Below are 20,085 nucleotides of genomic sequence, written 5' to 3'. Positions count from 1 at the left end.
GATATCGCGAAGAGGAAGCTGCGGGCTAACCTCAGCCTGGTCCGCGCTTTCTTGGACCGATTCTGGGATACGACTTCCACTTTTCACATGCCTTTTGGTGAGGTGGGAGTCATGTTGAAGGACTACGGCATGATCTCTAGGCTGCCGTGTGGGACCGAGGAGGTGGAGTGGCCGGAGACTGCCATGAGGGTGGACTCGGCCGAGGCTAGGAGGTTGATCGGCTGGAACTTGGCGCCGAAGGCTGTTCTGATGGTCTGCCAGTTTGGTGCCTAGTTCTTATGTCCGAGACTACTTTGCGGGGAAGACCCCGGCGCTGGTGGTGATCGACGGGAGAGAGACTGCTCCTCCTCCCTGTACAGCTGAGCAGAGAGTCCGTTTGTGGCTCTGGTGGTTCTTGTCTTCGATCTACCTTGGAGACAAGAGAGAGAGGCTGTCGACGAAGCTTCTTCCCTTCCTTTCTGACCTGAGCTCCCTAGGGCGTTGGGACTGGGTCACTGCTGGTTTTGCGGTCCTCATCCACTTCATGAGAGCCATGGTTTGTCCGGAGTTGATGGAGAAGGGGACTTTTCCTGGTGCTGTCGGCCCTGGACTACTGTTGGAGGTATGAACCTTCGTTTGGACTAATAATCATTTCTTTTCCTTATTGAATCACAAAAGATCGTTATTGACTATCTTGCTTCACAAGCGTGGGTGTACTCCTAATTTCCGAGCCTCTCGCCCAAGAGGACGGAGCCGCTGGAGAAGGCCTATCCATCTCACTTATACTCGTTTTGCTTCTTTATTACTTTTACTGATCATAAGAATGATTTCTTGCTTGTCTTTTCCCAGTGGGTGCCCAGGGCTTGGGCGAAGTACGCTAGCGCTCCTCCTTTCGTGGCTGAGGTCCTTCGACCTAGGAGCTCGAGCCGGCTGCTGTTGAGGACGTTGATGGGTCCTGTGTGGTACTTGGGCGAGCGCTTGGCTCGTCAGTGCTCTCGGGATGTCTTGATGGTTCCCATCGATCCTCCTAGGACGATGTTCAGGGAGCCTTCTGAGGCTGAGAGGGAGGCTGACTTGGCTGGCGTTGGTGGTGTCGCCCTCCTTCTTCCCGGTGAGGACTACTCGGCGTTCCTCTACGGAAGGTTGGCGTACTGGCCAGTTGTGGTAAGTGCTTTTATCTTTCTTTACTTGATTTTTGAGAATACGATGAAATATCACCGATTAATGAAAATTATTTGGCTTTACAGGAGGTCGAGGCAGCGGGCATCGAGCCCCCAGAGTACCCCGAGACCCTTGAGTACACTGACGCGACCGGGAGGACGACGATCTCCGAGCTGCGTGACTTTGACGTGGCTGTGACGGACGCTGGCCTGACGACTAGCAGTGTGACACCCTCATTTATTGCGGAAAAGTAAACACGTAATTCTACAGAAAAACTGACAGGATATGTTTGTAATAGGTTCATGTTTTAAAGAATTACGTCACATTAGTAGTAGATGTGGTGCTTGTTGTTTGTTAAGTGTTTAGGTGATTGATAATGTTTTACTTTCATTTTTCACATGATAGAAATTGGAAATAGCGATAAAATTTGTAATTTGGGCCAAAGTAGGCCAAGACTCTGAGCTGGGCCAGATTGACCGAACGAGTTTGGTCAAACTAGGTTTAAACCAGTCAGCCTCGATTTGACCGATGACCCGTCGCGGGACTCGGGTCGAGGGTTTGTCTTTGAGGTGAGATTGGTTGTTTTTGGATGTTTTATGTTGATGCCTTAATAGTTGTAATTATCATTTCACATGTTGGTTGTTGGATGAATTGGTTGCCTTATACTTCGGTCTTCTTGTCTTGTTGCCATTTTAGCTTGTTCTCATGAATTATGAGATTAACGGTTAGCTGGAATTTGGATTATTGTTGATATTGAGGATATTGTTGGATTGTCTGCTGAATAGACATTTATATAGCCTTTCACATGATAGAATGTTAGCATTTATGTTGGTAAGTTGGACTCTTTGCCCTCTTATGGTTAAGTGGGTGTCCTATTTGTCTTGTGTGGTGTGGGCTAAAGTATTCAAGCTGGGACTAGCTGAGACTAGGTCCTAGGTGAGTACTTCGGCCTTCATCATAGATAGGTCTTTATAGTCTCTGACGAGTATATGTTCACTGCTTGATAGCCTTTGTGTTCCTGACTAGTGGATTTATATCCAAGTTGGGGCATGACCTCAGGTACTTATTTTGATAGTATGGGGTCAGCTTAAGTACTAGCCAACCCTTCGGTGGTGTCCTTAGGGTACTCACTTCACTTTGTTTTAAAAAAAGTTGTGGGTCTTGGGTGCGGTGGTGTGTATCCGCATGTCTAGGTCTGCTTGTGATTTTAGGCTAGGGTTGTGTTGTCTCTTGGCCATGTTTTCTTAATAGTAACCGCTGAGCCAAGATACCGGTTCGATTACCTTCCCTACCTCGTGGTATAGACTTGAGTTACAAAGTGACTATTGACCGTACTAAGAACTTATGCCTGTCTTTGATATATTGCCCTTTCTTGTTTGATGATTCTATGAATCATAGAAGGTGAGATGCAAGCTAGCTATGGTTGATAGAGTTTGGATTCCTGGATGTTATGTGATTCACATGATAGTGTAGTATGAGTCGGTCTAGTATTCACATGCTAGGACTATGTGGCGTTATATTGTGTTCACATGATAAGCACGATTGCCTTAGCATCGATATGCTAAGGCAGTGTGTGATTCGTATTCATATTCTTATGTTTACATGTTATATTAATTATGACATTTCGTGGTCGGGAGAACTCGGAGTTACTCCCCACCGATTTGTGGCTTTCGTATTTGTATAAAATGCGAATGACAGGTAGGTGATGCATATATGGGGTACATGGACGAGCTAGCGAGCAAAGTAACCTTGGGACCTAGACTGGTTTTATTTCATTGTGACCCTTAAACCCTTTTTATGTCACATACATTTTAGGGACATATGTCTCCCTTTCTCATATTTGGTTTGTATAACTTCTCATATTTTGGACCTTGCATGTTTGACACTTTCCCTTTTGGATATCTTTATAACAGGTTCAGGTTTTAAAAATTACAGGTTTTTACCCAATTGAACCTATTACAAACATATCCTGTCAGTTTTTCTGTAGAATTACGTGTTTACTTTTCCGCAATAAATGAGGGTGTCACAAGCAGCATCTGATTCGGAGGGTGAGCCTCTAATTTGTATGATTTTCTTGTGTAAGAACACGTTTGATTGTATTTATCCCATTATTAAGAACTTCTTGTTTGAAAATGCAGGTTGCGTCGTCCCGGTTTGTGGCGTTATGGAGGGTGACCAACCGGTTGAGAGCTACTGCCATCGAGGCACTTGTCGGCGGTCGAGGTCGTCAGGTATGAACCTTTCTTCATTTTTGAATTTTCTTATTTTCTTATGATTGTTTGAAATGATTGACATGAGCCAATTTTGTTGCTTGCAGAGGGAGCGTGAGCTGGAGCGAGAGCTTGCCCAGTCTCAGGAGGAGACAGCTCCTCTACTGAGAGAGCTCGAGGTCCGTGACGCCGAGGTTGCCGCTCTCGAGGCGAGAGTTGCGGAGTTAGGCGGCGACCAGCAATAGCTTTGTTGTTGTTGTTTTTTGTTTTTGTTGGCTGTATTCTTGCACATTTGTACATTTAGGACCTACATTTTGGACATTTGGACTTTGCTTGGGGCTCGAGCCCCCAGTTTGTTATACATATCCCTTTTTTGGTTGTATATATGATGGCCTGAGTGCCTTTGCTGCTGGGTTGTGTTGCTTGTAACTGCAGGTTAGATTTGAACAGGTTTGGTAGATGATGGTTTACGCCGTCATGCTGCCGAAATTTACATAAAAATCACATAGAACATGTATGCATACATATGGCCTAAATTAGCGCAAAACAAATGACTCACAAGTGCAAAAAATGCAAAAAATGCAAAAAATTTGCCGGAAATGACCGGACGGTAGGAAGGGTTACCCCCAAAAAAAATGAAAAAAGTAGAAATCTATAAGTTAGAAATGTGATGTGGATGGGAGCGAAATGATTCCCCCAAAAAAGAAGAAAATAAAATAAATATATGTGTTTGAAATAAATTACATTAAATTGGAGAAATGATTCCCCGAAAAAGAAAAATAGAAAGAACTATGTAAGTGTGCTAAAATGACGAAAATGATGATATTGCCTCGAAATGCGCATCCGCGAAATTAGGAAATACGAAATATGGCAATTTTGACGTATTTACCAAAATAATAGCCCGTATGAATAGAAAATTATTCGCTAAGGAATTTAGGAAAGATCCAACGCGGAAAATCACAGAAACAATGCTGAGGAAGAGGCGTAGCAGGAGCTGCGTCCCTTTGAAGAGGTGCAGCAGGTGTTGCGCCTGTTCCCAGGTGTTTCCGTCCTGGCGGATTTTAGGAAACAGATTTTAGTATAAAGACGTCGATAGAGGTTTTATTCGCAAAATTCCTCCGTCTCTTCCTCGTCTTATTACATAAAGTCCTTAAAACAAACAATCATCATGAATACTTTAGAGATTCGCCTATAAGAATGGACCAACGAGTTTTCCAACATGGAGAAACACGACATGGGTGCTTATAATCTTGGATCATTGTTGAGTTTGAAGCTCATCAAGGTGGTCAAACCATTCCTAGATGCTTTTCTTGATTATTGGGACCCGAATTATCATGTCTTTGCTTTCCCCGGAGGTGACATTTGCCCATTTCCTGAAAAAATTGCCGCGATCGGTGGGTAGGACCCGGAACACTTGCCTGCTATTCCTTCTACTTCCCAAGGGTATAAGAACAAATTTAGAGACTTGCTTGGATTGTCAAGAATTGAGGTGGACCGTCTAGTGACCTCGAAAGGAGTGCGAATGTTGGACTTTATTGACCGATTCATTAACAAGGCCGACCCCACCGTCTCTTATGTTGCCAGGCGAAGGGCATTTGGGTTTTGCTTGTTGCATGTATATGTCCTTCAAGGGCATGTTGATGAAGATTTGAGAGATGGTCCCCGTCTTCTGGGCCTAGTTGAACAAATGGAACTGCGCAGGAGCCCAGCTTGTTTATGCTTAGGAGATATCCTATTGGGTTTTGATAACAGGAAAGCCAATCGTAACCTACCTTATTTGGGAAGTCCCATTATTTTGCAGGTGAAAGAACACTTTTCTTTTTATTTCTTTCTTTTTTGTTTCGTTTTTTTTTTTTTGTTGTCTAATACCTGCTTTTGGTAGGTCTAGCTTATGGAGCGCCTTCGATTGATCGAGCCCCCAGTTCATGTTCCTTCTTATCATGCTCGCTCGATTGCTATGAGGACCAGGCTTTACATGGTGGACTTCACTCGGGTCTGCAACTACTGGGAAAACAAACTGAAGAGTGATGACGGCCTTGATTAGAATGGTTGTACCATGGTGGCATCTCAAATTTGTCACTGGAGTATCTTCCTTGGATCCTACCCGATCTGTGCGCATTCCTGGCTTGGAATTCATGGTATGCATCTTCCGGGAGAGGTTGATGAGACAAGTTGGAATGAAGCAGATGATCCCGAAGCTTGACACTGTCCCGTAGACTGTCGTGGCGCTTACTACTGAGAGTCGAAGGGAGTGGGCCATTAAATGGGCTCAAAGAAACGTGTGGTTCTTAAACTCTTCTGTTAGTGCCTTATGGGTGTCGGACTCCTATCTGCGGTGGAGGAAAGCTACTACTCCCGAGGAGCGTGAGAGATTAAGGAAGCGCGAGCCCGTTGACTACAAGGTGCGCGAAGTGGAAAAGGAGAAAGAGAAGCATCTGACTGAGGGAGAGGAGGAAGCCGGGTTTCGAGTTGTTCGTCCTTCGAAGAAACCGAAGACCTCTCCTGTCGTGTACAAAGTGATTGACAAGAATGGGAAGGCTAGGCCTCGAGAAAGACCGTTGGTGATTAGGTCCGAAGTGGCGCAAGAGCGTCCGGCTCGAGGTCGTGACAAGAAGTATGACAAAAATGACAAAGGTAAAGGAAAGATGGAGAAATAGCCCAAGTCTTTATTATTATTAATTATTATTATTATTGTAATAAGGATGTGGGGTTTTTAGAATCCTAGCCTATTTTTATTGTTGTTTCAGCATTATTATTATTATGTAACGTATTATTATTATTATTATTATTATTATTAGAAATGAATGAAATAAAAGAGGTTAATTGGTAATGAAACCGTTGTGACTTTCTATTTATTATTCTTGTCGAATTCCAAATGCAATTGCAAATGTCCTTCTATTTATATTTTGAAATTAATGGGTTGTATCCTGTGAAGGATTGCCTACGTATTCATTAAAAAATGAAATCAACCCTTGCGCGTAGTTCGAGTAAATGTAAAAGAATAATTATTCTAAGCAAGAGCTTGTAATGAACTTAGAAGATAAGCATCAACTTTTTACTTACTCTTAAGGTGCAATTTAGTTTATTTGATGATATGAGGATGACAAATTGTCAAAATGCAAGAGCAGAGTGACATTAGCTTATTTCAGCTTGGCCGGGGGCCGTTTATTTAGTGCCACAAGAGCGACACGTGAGGTTACGCGAGGCACGTTTTTGTTCCTATTCTAGGCATAATACCGCTTTAGTTGGTCAAGGTTTGTCGGGTCTGTGATCCTAACCGCACCCCCTGGAAGTATGGACTTGACTAGAAATGGTCCGGCCCAATTAGGTTTGAATTTTCCCCGTGGATCGACAGGTAAAAGAGCTCTAACTGACTTGAGTACTAAGTCTCCTTCCTTGATGTTCCTTGGCTTGACCCTTTTGTTGAAGGCTCGTTTGATACGTGCTTGATATGTTTGGACATTATGTAATGCGCGTAGCCTACGTTCATCCACGAGGATGAGTTCTTCGTATCTATCCCTCTTCCAATCGGCTTCCGGGATTTGACTTTCGAGTAAGATACGCAATGATGGTATTTCTAACTCGACTGTCTGTACAGCTTCCATGCCATAGGTCAAATAGAAAGGGGTGGCCCAATGGGCGTCCCTAATCGATGTGCGATATCCCCATAAAGCAAAGGGTATTTTGCTTGGCCAATCTCGATAGTTGTCAATCATTTTCTTGAGAATCGTGACAACGTTCTTGTTTGCCGCCTCTACCGCGCCATTAGTCTGTGGTCTATACGGTGAAGAGTGGTGATGCCTAATTTTATACTTGGCTAGCAATTGCTCTGTCTCGGCTTGGAAATGCGATCCATTATCACTAATGATCTCATGTGGGCAACCGTATCGACAGATGATGTTCTGTATGAACTTTGCCACGTTTTTAGCTGTGAGACTAGTGTAGGAAGCCGCTTCTACCCATTTTGTGAAATAGTCGATTGCTACTAGGATGAAACAGTGACCTCCTGTTCCGGCTAGAGTTATCTTCCCGATTATATCAATTCCCCAGGCAGAAAATGGCCAAGGAGATGTCATCTGATAAGTGCATATTTTATATACTTTCATCCCCTATATTAGCTTCATTTTATATGTTAATTAGCACTTATCATAGTGTCATAAGCTAATATTTGTTGTTCTAGTGTATTTGCTTGTCTTAACATGTTTTTGTAGGAATCTAAGCATTTAGAGGCTTTTTCCTATCATTTTGTACACTAAGTCCACTAAGCTAAACAAGACCTAATATTGAACTAGCATGGAAGTGTTTGAATGGGTGTTTGCATGAAGATTTGTTAGATTGAAGTGAGAATTGCAAATGTTGCCAACAATCAAAGTCAAAGCCCAATGTTCAAGTCCAAGTCAAGGTGGAAATCATAAGATTCCAACAAGCTTAGGATGCTCATTTTGATGCTCATAGAAGGATTTATGAAGCATTAACCGGGTGCATTAAGGATCATTTATTGCAAACATTGGATTCCTCAAGCAATTAAGTGCGGAATTAAGAGAAAATACCCGGAAACACACGACCCCGATCGGGGCCGCATGCATCTAGGAGATTTACGTTTCTTTCTCCTCTCCTATAAATAGGAGAGGTATTCCGAAGTTTAGGCCATCCATTTTTTACGTCTCACTTTTGTTCTTCATAGCCTTAAGCAATATAATCTCTCAATAGTTTTCATATTAGTTTACAAATTAGTTAATCTTGTAGTTCTCAAACATTTGGTTATTATTACATTTCAAGCATTTGGTTCTATTTGTTTCTTCCATACAAGTTATTTCTATTAAGGTATTTCTATTTCTAGTTTACATTTTTCATTGTTATTTAGTTTATTATTAATCTTATTTCATTAGCATAATTTCCTTTACATGTTATATCACCTAATTTGTTTAGATCATACAATCATGTTTATCACTTCTCTTAATATAGTTTACAATTTACATCTTAAAATGAGTAGCTAAATCTCTTAGTCTAAAGGCTAGGGGAGCCATGCATAAATTTAATATACAAACATGATAAAATAAGTTAATAATAATATTGTTCATATTGCTTCTATCACATGTTTGCATCGTCACGTTTAATCGTTGTTTAAGGCCTTATTCAAATGATTAAGTTTGTTCATTCGTTCTATAAGTCGAGAGGCACGGAATTGAATTAGACTAAGCATGTATAGTAAGACGACCTAGTCATGGACGAGAGTTTCTCTAGGACCCGGTCTATGGTTGATGCTAATGCCGCAAGGTGGGTAACTTTAAGCCTAAGCAATTGACAATGTTATTAGTACCGAATTTATCATAATCATATGTTTACCTTTGCATGTGCGACCCGAACCCCTTAGACTCTCTTTTATTATATAATTTACATCATTATTGTTATTAACCACCAAACAACCAAACCAACCCAAATCGTAATCGACCTTGATAAAAATCTACCCATAGCAATTCACGAAGTGATTCCCGTTTCCTTGTGTTCGACCCCTATTACTACATTAAATTGTGTCTAGGGAAATTATCTTTGCATAGGTACGCGATAAGCCTATCAAATTTTGGCGCCGTTGCCGGGGAAACGGTTTTATTGCTTATTGAATTGTCGATTTTTATCTTGTTTTTCTTTGTCTTGGGGAACACTTGTTCCTTGAGACCGTTACTTATCACTTCTCTAGAAATTGTTGTCTTATGCCCAGGTCCTCTCGAAGTGGAGAATTGCTTTCACCGGATTCCGATCCCGAGAAAACATTTAGGAGAAGACGACGTTTTTGGAAGGAAGTGAAAGAAGCCACTTCTCTCATACAAGTTGAAAGTGCTAGAAAGTATTACTTAGACGATTTAGAAACCCTTGAAGAGTAGGAGGTTTCAAGTTCATCATCTCCACCACCATCATCATCTACTACCAAAAAGATGGTGAAACTTTCCGATCACTCAAAGCCCACCGCGGCCATGCTTCCGGCCGGTATCACCACTACTCAAATTACCGCGCCGCAATTCGAGATCAAACCGGCTTTCATTAGCCTTGTGGAGAGAAAGCGATTTGGAGGAAGTCCTTTGGAGGATCCCAATTTGCATGTGCAAAACTTTTGTGACTATTGCTCCATGATCCGTCAAACGGGCGTCACTCAAGCCCAAATAAGGGAAATACTTTTCCCTTTCTCTTTGAAGGACAAGGCCAAGCTTTGGATCAATAGCCTTGACCGCACCACCTTAGGAATCACCAATTGGGAGACATTGGCTCTTGCTTTCTATCAAAAGTTTTTTCCACCGGAGAAAACTCAAACTTTGAGGAGCCAAATCACCGGATTCCGTCAACAAGCTCTTGAGAGCTTATATGAAGCTTGGGAGAGGTACAAAGAGCTTCAAAGGCAATGCCCACATCATGGGCTAGATGATTGGTTTCTAGCAATAACATTCTACAATGGATGTTGTGCCGAGTCCCGAAGGATTCTTGATTCCGCCAACAATGGGCGGTTTGATCAAATTGACACCGATCTTGCTCATTCCACGATCGAATCTATGGCGATCCATGATGCCCAATATGTCAATTTCCGAGTTGTGCCATCTAAAGGTAAAGAATAATCCTCTAACAACTCCGTTTTGCTAGCTCAAATTACTTTGCTCCAACAACAATTGGCGGAGAGAGATGCTAAAGATTCCATTCAACAAATCAATGTGTGGACAGCGGGGGGCCACGGGGGCGCTTGGGAAACAAGCGTTTGCATTTGTATGGAGTCGCCACCAATTTTTATGGGAAATTGGAACCGTTCGAATACCTCGTGTCATGTCAAGACACAAAGTAGTGACATGAACACTAAGCAATCGTTACCCTTAGCATTCTATGTCTAGAATGACTCTCGTGGATGCCAATGAACACGGGTGTTCACAGATATCTGGAGTAAGGGGTGAGGGTACGTATTAGGAAGCTCTTTTGATCGAACACCTAATCCCGCCCGCCTCGATAGCGGCCTCTACTAATGATTAGGGAAGTTATTCGTACTTGATATATCGTCGGTTATATGCATGCAATGCAACATCCAAGTCTTAATCCTAACATGTGAGAATTAGACTAAGTCGGTTGACACGTAATTAGCATACAATTGGGTCGAAGTAGGATTTAATGCTCATTTACATGTGAAAACACACAAACAATAAAAGAAATACAATAATTATAAATTACAATGATTACATTGGAATAGGCGATTTATGTCGAAAATACCTTTAAAACGGATAATTTGAGGAAAAGAATAAAAAAGAACAAAATTAACGAATGATCGAAGGTGATATTACGGATAATAGTTAGTTATACGAACTAATTAAACTATGTCAAGGCGGCGGAGTTCAGGACGAACTCAGGCCAGAACAAAGCAACAGAGAGCCGCGTCCTTTGAATAGGCGCAGCAGACGCGCGCCGCCTGTTCCTTGGCTCGGTCGGTGTGAAGCCGTAATTGCAAGCCGTTAATGTCAATTGGTGATTTTAATGATCAATTAAATTATTTAATCGGATGAAAGTGATTGACATGTTATTTAACACATGAATAGGTCATAAAAACAGTAAAATATGAATGAGACGGATGCAAACGGATTATTACATGATGGAATAATGATAGAAGTGAAAAATATTAATGAGTCCTACGAATTAAATCAATTAACTACGTTAGATATGATGGATTAATGACAAATATGCGACGAACATGCGAATAAACAGATGAAAACTATATCAAAGACGAATCCCAGAAACTCAATATGAACAAATTGAATCTCTACAACCCGGAATTGAATTTAATGACGAAAACCCGCAAATATTGGATTACTCGGGATTTAAGTCGGATTTGTGATGATTAAAGCATGATAATGATGATGATTATAATACATGTGGATTATATACTATGATGATGAAGAATCAACGAAATAAACAAAAGAAAACAAGAATCAAAAAACAAACGAATTTACAGAGGACGGAGGAAGAAGAAAAGAAGCGAGAATCTGCGGCCCTCACGAAGAGGCGCAGGCGGATCGCGCTCCTTCGAACAAAGCGCAGCAGCTTCTTTGCGTCTTTTCTCGACGCCTTTCTCTCTGGAAATCCGTAAAAAGAGTTTTAAAGCACGGTTTTAGAAATCGGTTTTAATGGTGTTTTCGACATAAATCTTACAATTGATTATACAATAATTAAAATACAATAAATAAAAGAGAGATTACACCCTCAGACTTACATGTTGACGAAACGAGAAGAACTAAGATATCGATTAGTGATGCTCGACGCGAATGCAAAGAAAGTGCCCTCGTAAGAGGAAAACGATTAAGTTAATTAAGTTGATTATTGGTGTAGTTGGTCAAATTGGTCGGTCATGCAACGGGGAGGCTGGTACTCAGAAGGATCCGAGCTTACGTGGTCGAAAGTTCAAGCACGTAGACGCCAAAAGTAAGAACAAAGTCTAGAATGCAAAGGGAGAAGAGAAGGGCGGACACTCGCGTGAGAAATATGAGGAGCGAAGGCTCCTATTTATACTAATTGATACCGTCGTTTAGTACCAAAAATAATATTTATAACCTAAATACTACTAACAGAAGCTAGTGGCAGTCAGGGTCGATCCGCAGGGAGGAAGGGAATTTCAGTTGTTCGATATTTCAGTCTAGAAATAACAAATAAGGGAGGTGTTTTGGTTTGAAGTAAATATAAGTCTAATGCATAAACTAAATAAGCAATAAATGTAATAAAGAAGGTAAACAATGATAGAAGAAATGCTAAGACGGTCGGTTCACTATAGCTGCGATGGCACAAAATCCTAGGTAAGTCTGAAATAAAGTCGTGTAGATGGGTAAATAACAAGTCCCCTCAGTCCAAGTTAACCAGTAGCTCCTTTCGGCCTATGCTACTAGCCCCTAAGTCTCACTAATGCTAGCTCTCGCACTGAAAAGTGATTCTTAAAGCCTAAATTACCTGTCTTTCGATCTTAGCAATTTAGTTGTTCTAATTCATTAATTATTTCCCTCCCCTGTCTCTCGATCTTAATGGGTTGGTCAATACTAAGCATCTAACAGGTTCCCTCTCGGTCTCATTTGTCAAATATTGCACTTAATAAATTAAAAACGATGCTAATCATACACGCGTCAGTCGATCGACCACTATAGGCAGTCGATCGACCAACTAGCACAGTCGATCGACCAGAGAAGCCAGTCGATCGACCAATGCCCTAATTCAGGTCGCCTAATTCTACGCCATCTACGCTATAGATCCCCTACATCCTAGCACAAGGGTTTTAGCTACTCATGTCTATGACGAAAATAACAATAAGACTAAGGCATAAAAATACCGAATTCATGATTGAAATAATTGAACGAATAAATAACATAAATTAGCAACACGGCTTTGGGACTCCTAACTAGCAGATCTAACTATAGAGAAATTAAAGCAATAATCAAATTTGGAACAGAGAAATACCGTATTTAAATTACAAATAATAAAGATCCAAAGGACCGAATGCGCAACAAACTTGTATTGAAGGAAATAATTATAAGTTACGAACCCTAGAATTTTTATGAACTTAAAACTAATGAAAACTGAAAATCATAAAACTGAAAGCTAAAGCTACGTTATATAGGAATATCACGCAACTCTTATTCCTAAACCTAATATACAATGGGCTTAAGCTAAATCTCGTCTTTAAATTCTCGTCAGACCCGTGGAGTGGTCGATCGACCACTAGACCCAGTCGATCGACCAAGTATAGCTGAACAGTAGCTTCTGATACTCGTGGTCTGGTCGATCGACCAAAAGTACCAGTCGATCGACCAAGGATGCTGTACAGTAATGCATTCTGACGAATTCTGCAGCGCGCACCGATCTTAAAACAGCTGCCATTTCTTCGTTACTTGGTCAAATCAGGCGTTCTACGCGGCGTTGGAAAGCTAAGAGGTTAAGCTTTCACCTCCAATTGGAATCACTCGATTATCTTCTCTAGAACTCGAGATATAGCCATCTGAAACAGCCTGCAATGTCGTGAGGTGCTTCTTTGCTTGTTAAACTCGTACGCACCCATGCTTTTGCTATCTTCAGGCCTTGAAATGCATTCTAAACTTCAAGTCCGAGTCAAATATTCATGTCCTTCCTAAGCTTAGCTTCCGGGGTCAAGATTTGGTTCATTTTCTACTCGTTTCCGCAATAATCTGCAATATTACATAAAAATACGAGAGTAGACAGAAATGGGGAAAATAGTAGAATAAACTACATATAATAGACATAAAATGCGTGGAAATAAAGATGTAAAACATCATATTATAGACACGCATCAAACTTCCCCAAACCAAACCTTTGCTTGTCCCCAAGCAAACTAAATGCAAAACTAAATCTAGATAGAAAGGAGCAAAACATGGACAAACTGAAAATCGTCTACTTAAACCAATTTAATGCATATGAATCAACAACTAATAGCTCAAAGTCACGCAAACGAATTTATGCATATTCCAAAAAGATGTTGAACGTTTGACCTTGCAAGACTTTCAAGATTGGACTCTCCCGGGTCACTCTTCTCTCAACAAAGCAAATGGTAAGCAATTTATATGTAAGAGAGAAAGAGACAAAAGTCGCTCACCTAGACTCAACCAACATGATCATGCATGCAATATAGTATGATAAGTAATTCTAGCTACCGTGCACATACATTCCAACCATTCAGGGTCCATCACATGCCGAATACTTGCAAAGATTTGGATAAGTGAGGCTATGGGTAAGGAGGGGCAAAACGATATGGGAATGAGAGGGAAATAGCCAAGCTAGCATCCTAACAAACCGAATAAAACATCCACTCCTAACTCAATGAAATAAGCTCAAATGCCTTAATGAATTAGGCAAACACTTCACTAATCCAAACTCAATACTCCTCATAGAATACAAATCGCAATATAGGAGTCAAATAACTCAATTTCTTTTTTTTTTCTTCTTCTTTCTTTGCCGTTTCTTTTTCTTTTCATTTCTTTTTTCGTTTTTTTTTTTTTTTTCGGCGGTCACTATTTTTTTCCAATTTTTTCATTTTTCTTTTTCTTTTCTCCTTCATTCATTACCAACTTCATAGAGTGCAAATCGAGCCAAAATTGATACAATACAACGAATACCACTAAAACTACTAAACTAGCTCAGCAAAGGGTAGGCTTAGTTTATGGATTGTAGATGAAGGGTCAACTGGCAATTTTTGGCTAATGTGAAGCTAATGGGTAAAATGAATAAAAGGGATTTTCGCAAGCATTCTCCAAACATGCAATACCAACCACTAACCCGAATGTATGCAGGCAAAAAGAAATTAAATGTCATATTTGTGCAAATTAATGATACACGATATGCAGGGAGTAACTACTCACAATCCTAAATGAAACTGGTCACGAATGACACCAGTTTATAAAGCTCTAATTCCTTAGAAAGTTTTGTAGTTTGCCAAAATTTTAAGTCAAGTCTAATTGTTCAACAAATTTTGAAACGAAATTCGAGATATTGCAAAAACTTTCGCTAAAAGATGTGAAATAATGCAAGGCTTAAGCAAAAAAAAAAAGACAGCTATCAGCAATGAATACTCCAATCTGATTCAACCTAATATGCAAAATTAAACGTGATATTTTTGAATTTTTTTGAAATTTCTCAATTTTTTGGATTTTCTGTATATATAGGGGAAAATAAACAACAATGCAAGACAAAAATGTAAACGTGTAACTGAAATGCAATAAAAACAATGCAAATGCGACGCAAAACCCTTCCCCAAACCAAATCACACAATGTCCCCATTGTGCGAAATCATGTATAAAGAAGCAAAAGGAAATGGGATTTTGCGATAAATAACTAAATAAGACATGAAATTGGGACTCGGAAACTTACAAGATTTTAAGCGCAAAAGGAAACCTCCCCAAACCAACGTGAGCTAGGAGGTTTCAGTAGCCAGCAGTGCTACCAACAAGAGTGCCTGAAAGAAACAAAACATACCGCGCATAAAACGAGAAAACAAAATTGTGACGGTAAAATTATGTGCGAAAATGAGAAAACGGAAGAAAACAGAAATTAAGCGGAGAATAAAGTGGAGAAAAGACTCCCTCAATTCCGCAAATCGACCAAACACAGCAGGGGAATGATCGAAAACAGGTATAGCAACGCTGGACGGTCGATCGACCACATAGCCCAGTCGATCGACCAACTGAACAGGAACAGAAGCTCCTGGAAGTCGCAATCCGGTCGATCGACCAAAAGGACCAGTCGATCGACCACTATACCTGAGCAAAAGCTTTGTTTTCTTCGAAATTAACTCAATAAATTGAGTTAATATGGTCTAGAACCTGCAAATGCACATAAATAACGCGCCCAAAATTGCGCACAACCCAAAGTAACAGTCTAAAGGTCTTTAAAAATCCTAAGCAAACGAATATAAAATGCGAAGTCTCGCGCAAACCAAAAACAGTAAATAGTCTTAAATGCGATAAATTGTCTTAAAACTCAAGCAATAAAATGTTTATCCGCGAAAACGCGGATAACTCCGACCATGGCCTTTGGCTAGATGCAGTCGCCTCAGCAATACTAATCTCAGCAGATGGAGACCACCCATCTCCATCATCTAGGTAACTCAATGGATCGTCAGCAGCTCTAGCCCTCCATGCTCTAGTATCGTCCGGCTCATCGAATTCCATATCATACTCCATGCCTCGCTCTGACTTCTTCAAAGCTGGAAAATCAGCGGCTCTTTCTTCCCCAAACCACCACTCTGAAATAGTCAAAGCAAAGAAAATCTTCCTCCATCTTGCTCCCAATCTGGGGCGGAGGTGTTAGAGCAGAAATAAGGGTAGGAATAAAAAATGGGACATCATCAATATGCAGTCGATAGTGTACCTCATCTGCCGATTTCTGGAGCCGCTCAGGAAATGGAGGCTTTATCGACAACTTGGCCCGCTCTTCTACTTCCTTTCTTGAAACATCCTTTGAATTAAGGACCTTGTCCTTATCAACACGTGGAAGCGACTTCATGGCTCGCTCTATGAACGACACGTTAATAACTCGGGCCGAAGTATCACGTAAATCGACAATATCGGACTTGTCCATGTTTAAAACCCTCGTCACGTCATCATTAGCTGTCGAATTTTGCAAATCAAATGACGGTTTTGCGCTCTGCTCAGGTATACTGGTCGGTCGACCAGTTGTGGTGGTCGATCGACCATGAGCACTGGGAACGTGATCTCTTTCCGCGTCATAAATTTTAGTAAGCTTCTCCATATTTCCCGAATCCTTTCCTTGCTGATTAGCCGCTAAGATTGCTATTTGGCTTTCAATTTTCACCACATGGGCCATAAGAGCTTGGACTGCCGTTCTCAATTCTGCAATCTCATTGGTGCCATGAACCGAAGCATTCTGCTCTGAATTTTCTTGCTTCAATTGTTCCACCTCAAGCTTTTCAGATTGAGCATTAACAAGCCTCAAGTGCAACAAAGACTCATCTCTACACTTGCTTTCCGCAATCGTCCACTCTCCAACATTGTCGATTTTGCATTCTGAGCTTCAAATTGTGCTACAATTCTGGAGACGTTTGACATCTTGGTGGAAGAATCAAAGGTACTCAAGCCTTCCCTTTGATGTTCTCCTTCTAGAATCCTGCTTAGATAGGACCTGAAAGACCTATAAAAACAAAACTAAAGGAAAAAGATGAGAACTGCCCCAAGGAATAAATCCCTTGAGGCTAAAGACAGACTAAAATAAAAAACAACTAAAACTAGCGCTGCCTCCCCGGCAACGGCGCCAAAATTTGATACCGTCGTTTAGTACCAAAAATAATATTTATAACCTAAATACTACTAACAGAAGCTAGTGGCGAAAATGGGTCGATCCAGGAGGAAGGAATTTCATTGTTCGATATTTCAGTCTAGAAATAACAAATAAGGGAGGTGTTTTGGTTTGAAGTAAATATAAGTCTAATGCATAAACTAAATAAGCAATAAATGTAATAAAGAAGGTAAACAATGATAGAAGAAATGCTAAGACGGTCGGTTCACTATAGCTGCGATGGCACAAAATCCTAGGTAAGTCTGAAATAAAGTCGTGTAGATGGGTAAATAACAAGTCCCCTCAGTCCAAGTTAACCAAAGAGCTCCTTTTCGCCTATGCTACTAGCCCCTAAGTCTCACTAATGCTAGCTCTCGCACCGAAAAGTGATTCTTAAAGCCTAAATTACCTGTCTTTCGATCTTAGCAATTTAGTCGTTCTAATTCATTAATTATTTCCCTCCCCCGTCTCTCGATCTTAATGGGTTGGTCAATACTAAGCATCTAACAGTTTCCTCTCGGTCTCGTTGTCAAATATTGCACTTAATAAATTAAAAACGATGCTAATCATACACGCGTCGATCGATCGACCACTATAGGCAAATCGATCGACCAACTAGCACGATCGATCGACGAAGAAGCCGCCGATCGACCAATGCCCTAATTCAGGTCGCCTAATTCTACGCCATCTACGCTATAGATCCCCTACATCCTAGCACAAGGGTTTTAGCTACTCATGTCTATGACGAAAATAACAATAAGACTAAGGCATAAAAATACCGAATTCATGATTGAAATAATTGAACGAATAAATAACATAAATTAGCAACACGGCTTTGGGACTCCTAACTAGCAGATCTAACTATAGAGAAATTAAAGCAATAACTGAAATTTGGAACAGAGAATACCGTCGAAATTGCAAAATAAAAGATCCAAAGGACCGAATGCGCAACAAACTTGTATTGAAGGAAATAATTATAAGTTACGAACCCTAGAATTTTTATGAACTTAAAACTAATGAAAACTGAAAATCATAAAACTGAAAGCTAAAGCTACGTTATATAGGAATATCACGCAACTCTTATTCCTAAACCTAATATACAATGGGCTTAAGCTAAATCTCGTCTTTAAATTCTCGTCAGACCCGTGGAGTGGTCGATCGACCACTAGACCCAGTCGATCGACCAAGTATAGCTGAACAGTAGCTTCTGATACTCGTGGTCTGGTCGATCGACCAAAAGTACCAGTCGATCGACCAAGGATGCTGACAAGAATGCATTCTCGACGAATTCTGCAGCGCACCGATCTTAAAACAGCTGCCATTTCTTCGTTACTTGGTCAAATCAGGCGTTCTACGCGGCGTTGGAAAGCTAAGAGGTTAAGCTTTCACCTCCAATTGGAATCACTCGATTATCTGCTCTAGAACTCGAGATATAGCCATCTGAAACAGCCTGCAATGTCGTGAGGTGCTTCTTTGCTTGTTAAACTCGTACGCACCCATGCTTTTGCTATCTTCAGGCCTTGAAATGCATTCTAAACTTCAAGTCCGAGTCAAATATTCATGTCCTTCCTAAGCTTAGCTTCCGGGGTTAAGATTTGGTTCATTTTCTACTCGTTTCCGCAATAATCTGCAATATTACATAAAAATACGAGAGTAGACAGAAATGGGGAAAATAGTAGAATAAACTACATATAATAGACATAAAATGCGTGGAAATAAAGATGTAAAACATCATATTATAGACACGCATCACTAATCACGTGAAGGAATTAGGGTTTCGGGGACTCTTTGGAAGTGAATCTCGGAAAGATATGAAAAAGATACGAGAAACATGCAGAAAAGGGCCTGGGAAGAGGCGCAGCAGCCATTGCGTCTCTTGGAAGAGGCGCAGCACCTGCTGCGTATATTCCCAAGTGGTTTCCTCCTGCAGAAGAAAGATTTCCGTGTTTGAGTTATGGTAGGACGGAAATAATTCGATTTCCTTAATATCTTATATGAATATTACGGGAATTTACTTACTAAAAGATAAAATTTGTGAAATATGGAATAGAAATATCCGAACATTCCAACATTCGACTCGGGTTTTAACGGTTATCAGAAAAATGGAGACGGTTTTAGGCCCGGACTCCGAATGTACTCTAATTATCACAAAACGACCGTATCGGGACGTAGATGACAACTAAGAGGTAGACATTAATATTTGAGCAATCACTTGACGATAATCTTACGAACTGTCATAAATCGTTCCGCGTACCAAACATGCGGCCCAATCATCACCGGGTGGTTTGCGGGAGGTGCAGAAATGAGGTATCTACAGAGCCCCCACTTTGACTGAGGCTTGGACAAGGCGAAAGTCAATGTATAGCCATCAGGTCAATCGAAGATTACAACCTGACGACTATGGCGACGCGAGGCGGCTCAAGGGGTCTGAGCCAAGGACCTGTCGTCGGGAACATTTTAGAGTCTGTCGACTATCGGGGAGGGTCGTTTAAAGTCCATTAGACTACATAAGGAGGCTCGCCAGCCATAAGAAGAGACCATACCTGAGACTTCTTCTCGAGATGCTTCCGGAGGTGCATAGGAGCTAAGGTTAAGACCTAAAGGATATATAAAGATTGTGCTAGGGTGTGGGACCCTAAAGGAAAGCATTGACGGGAAGGAGGCCTAAAGTAAGTTCAACTTAAGGGGCAAACCGAAGGTTGGGTATAGGAACTCTATTGGTTTGGGGAACTTGAAGGCTTATGAACCTAAAAGGATTGGGATCCTATAGTTGAAAAGTCCTAATTTAGGGTTTACGAACCTAAGAAAAAAGGCTTTGGGTTTGGGAACTTCTGGAGAATGACACCTTGTCGAACTCCGCGGGGAAACGAGAAATATTGAGAGTAGCAGGACACAGGCGGGAACTGCTGAGAGAAAACTGCTTTGG

The 20,085-nt window shown here is 41.0% G+C and overlaps 1 non-coding gene across 1 annotated transcript; it reads right to left on the bottom strand.

The window, feature by feature from the left end:
• Positions 1-9,655: 9,655 nt before the first annotated feature.
• LOC141589315 (small nucleolar RNA R71) lies at positions 9,656-9,762 on the bottom strand. The gene has a single exon (XR_012520259.1). It is a non-coding gene; the product is annotated as a small nucleolar RNA R71 (small nucleolar RNA).
• Positions 9,763-20,085: the final 10,323 nt, after the last annotated feature.

The sequence above is a fragment of the Silene latifolia genome, chromosome 6, assembly GCF_048544455.1.
Source record: "Silene latifolia isolate original U9 population chromosome 6, ASM4854445v1, whole genome shotgun sequence".
Classification (NCBI taxonomy): Eukaryota; Viridiplantae; Streptophyta; class Magnoliopsida; order Caryophyllales; family Caryophyllaceae; genus Silene; species Silene latifolia.
This window is presented reverse-complemented; position numbering and strand designations above follow the sequence as displayed.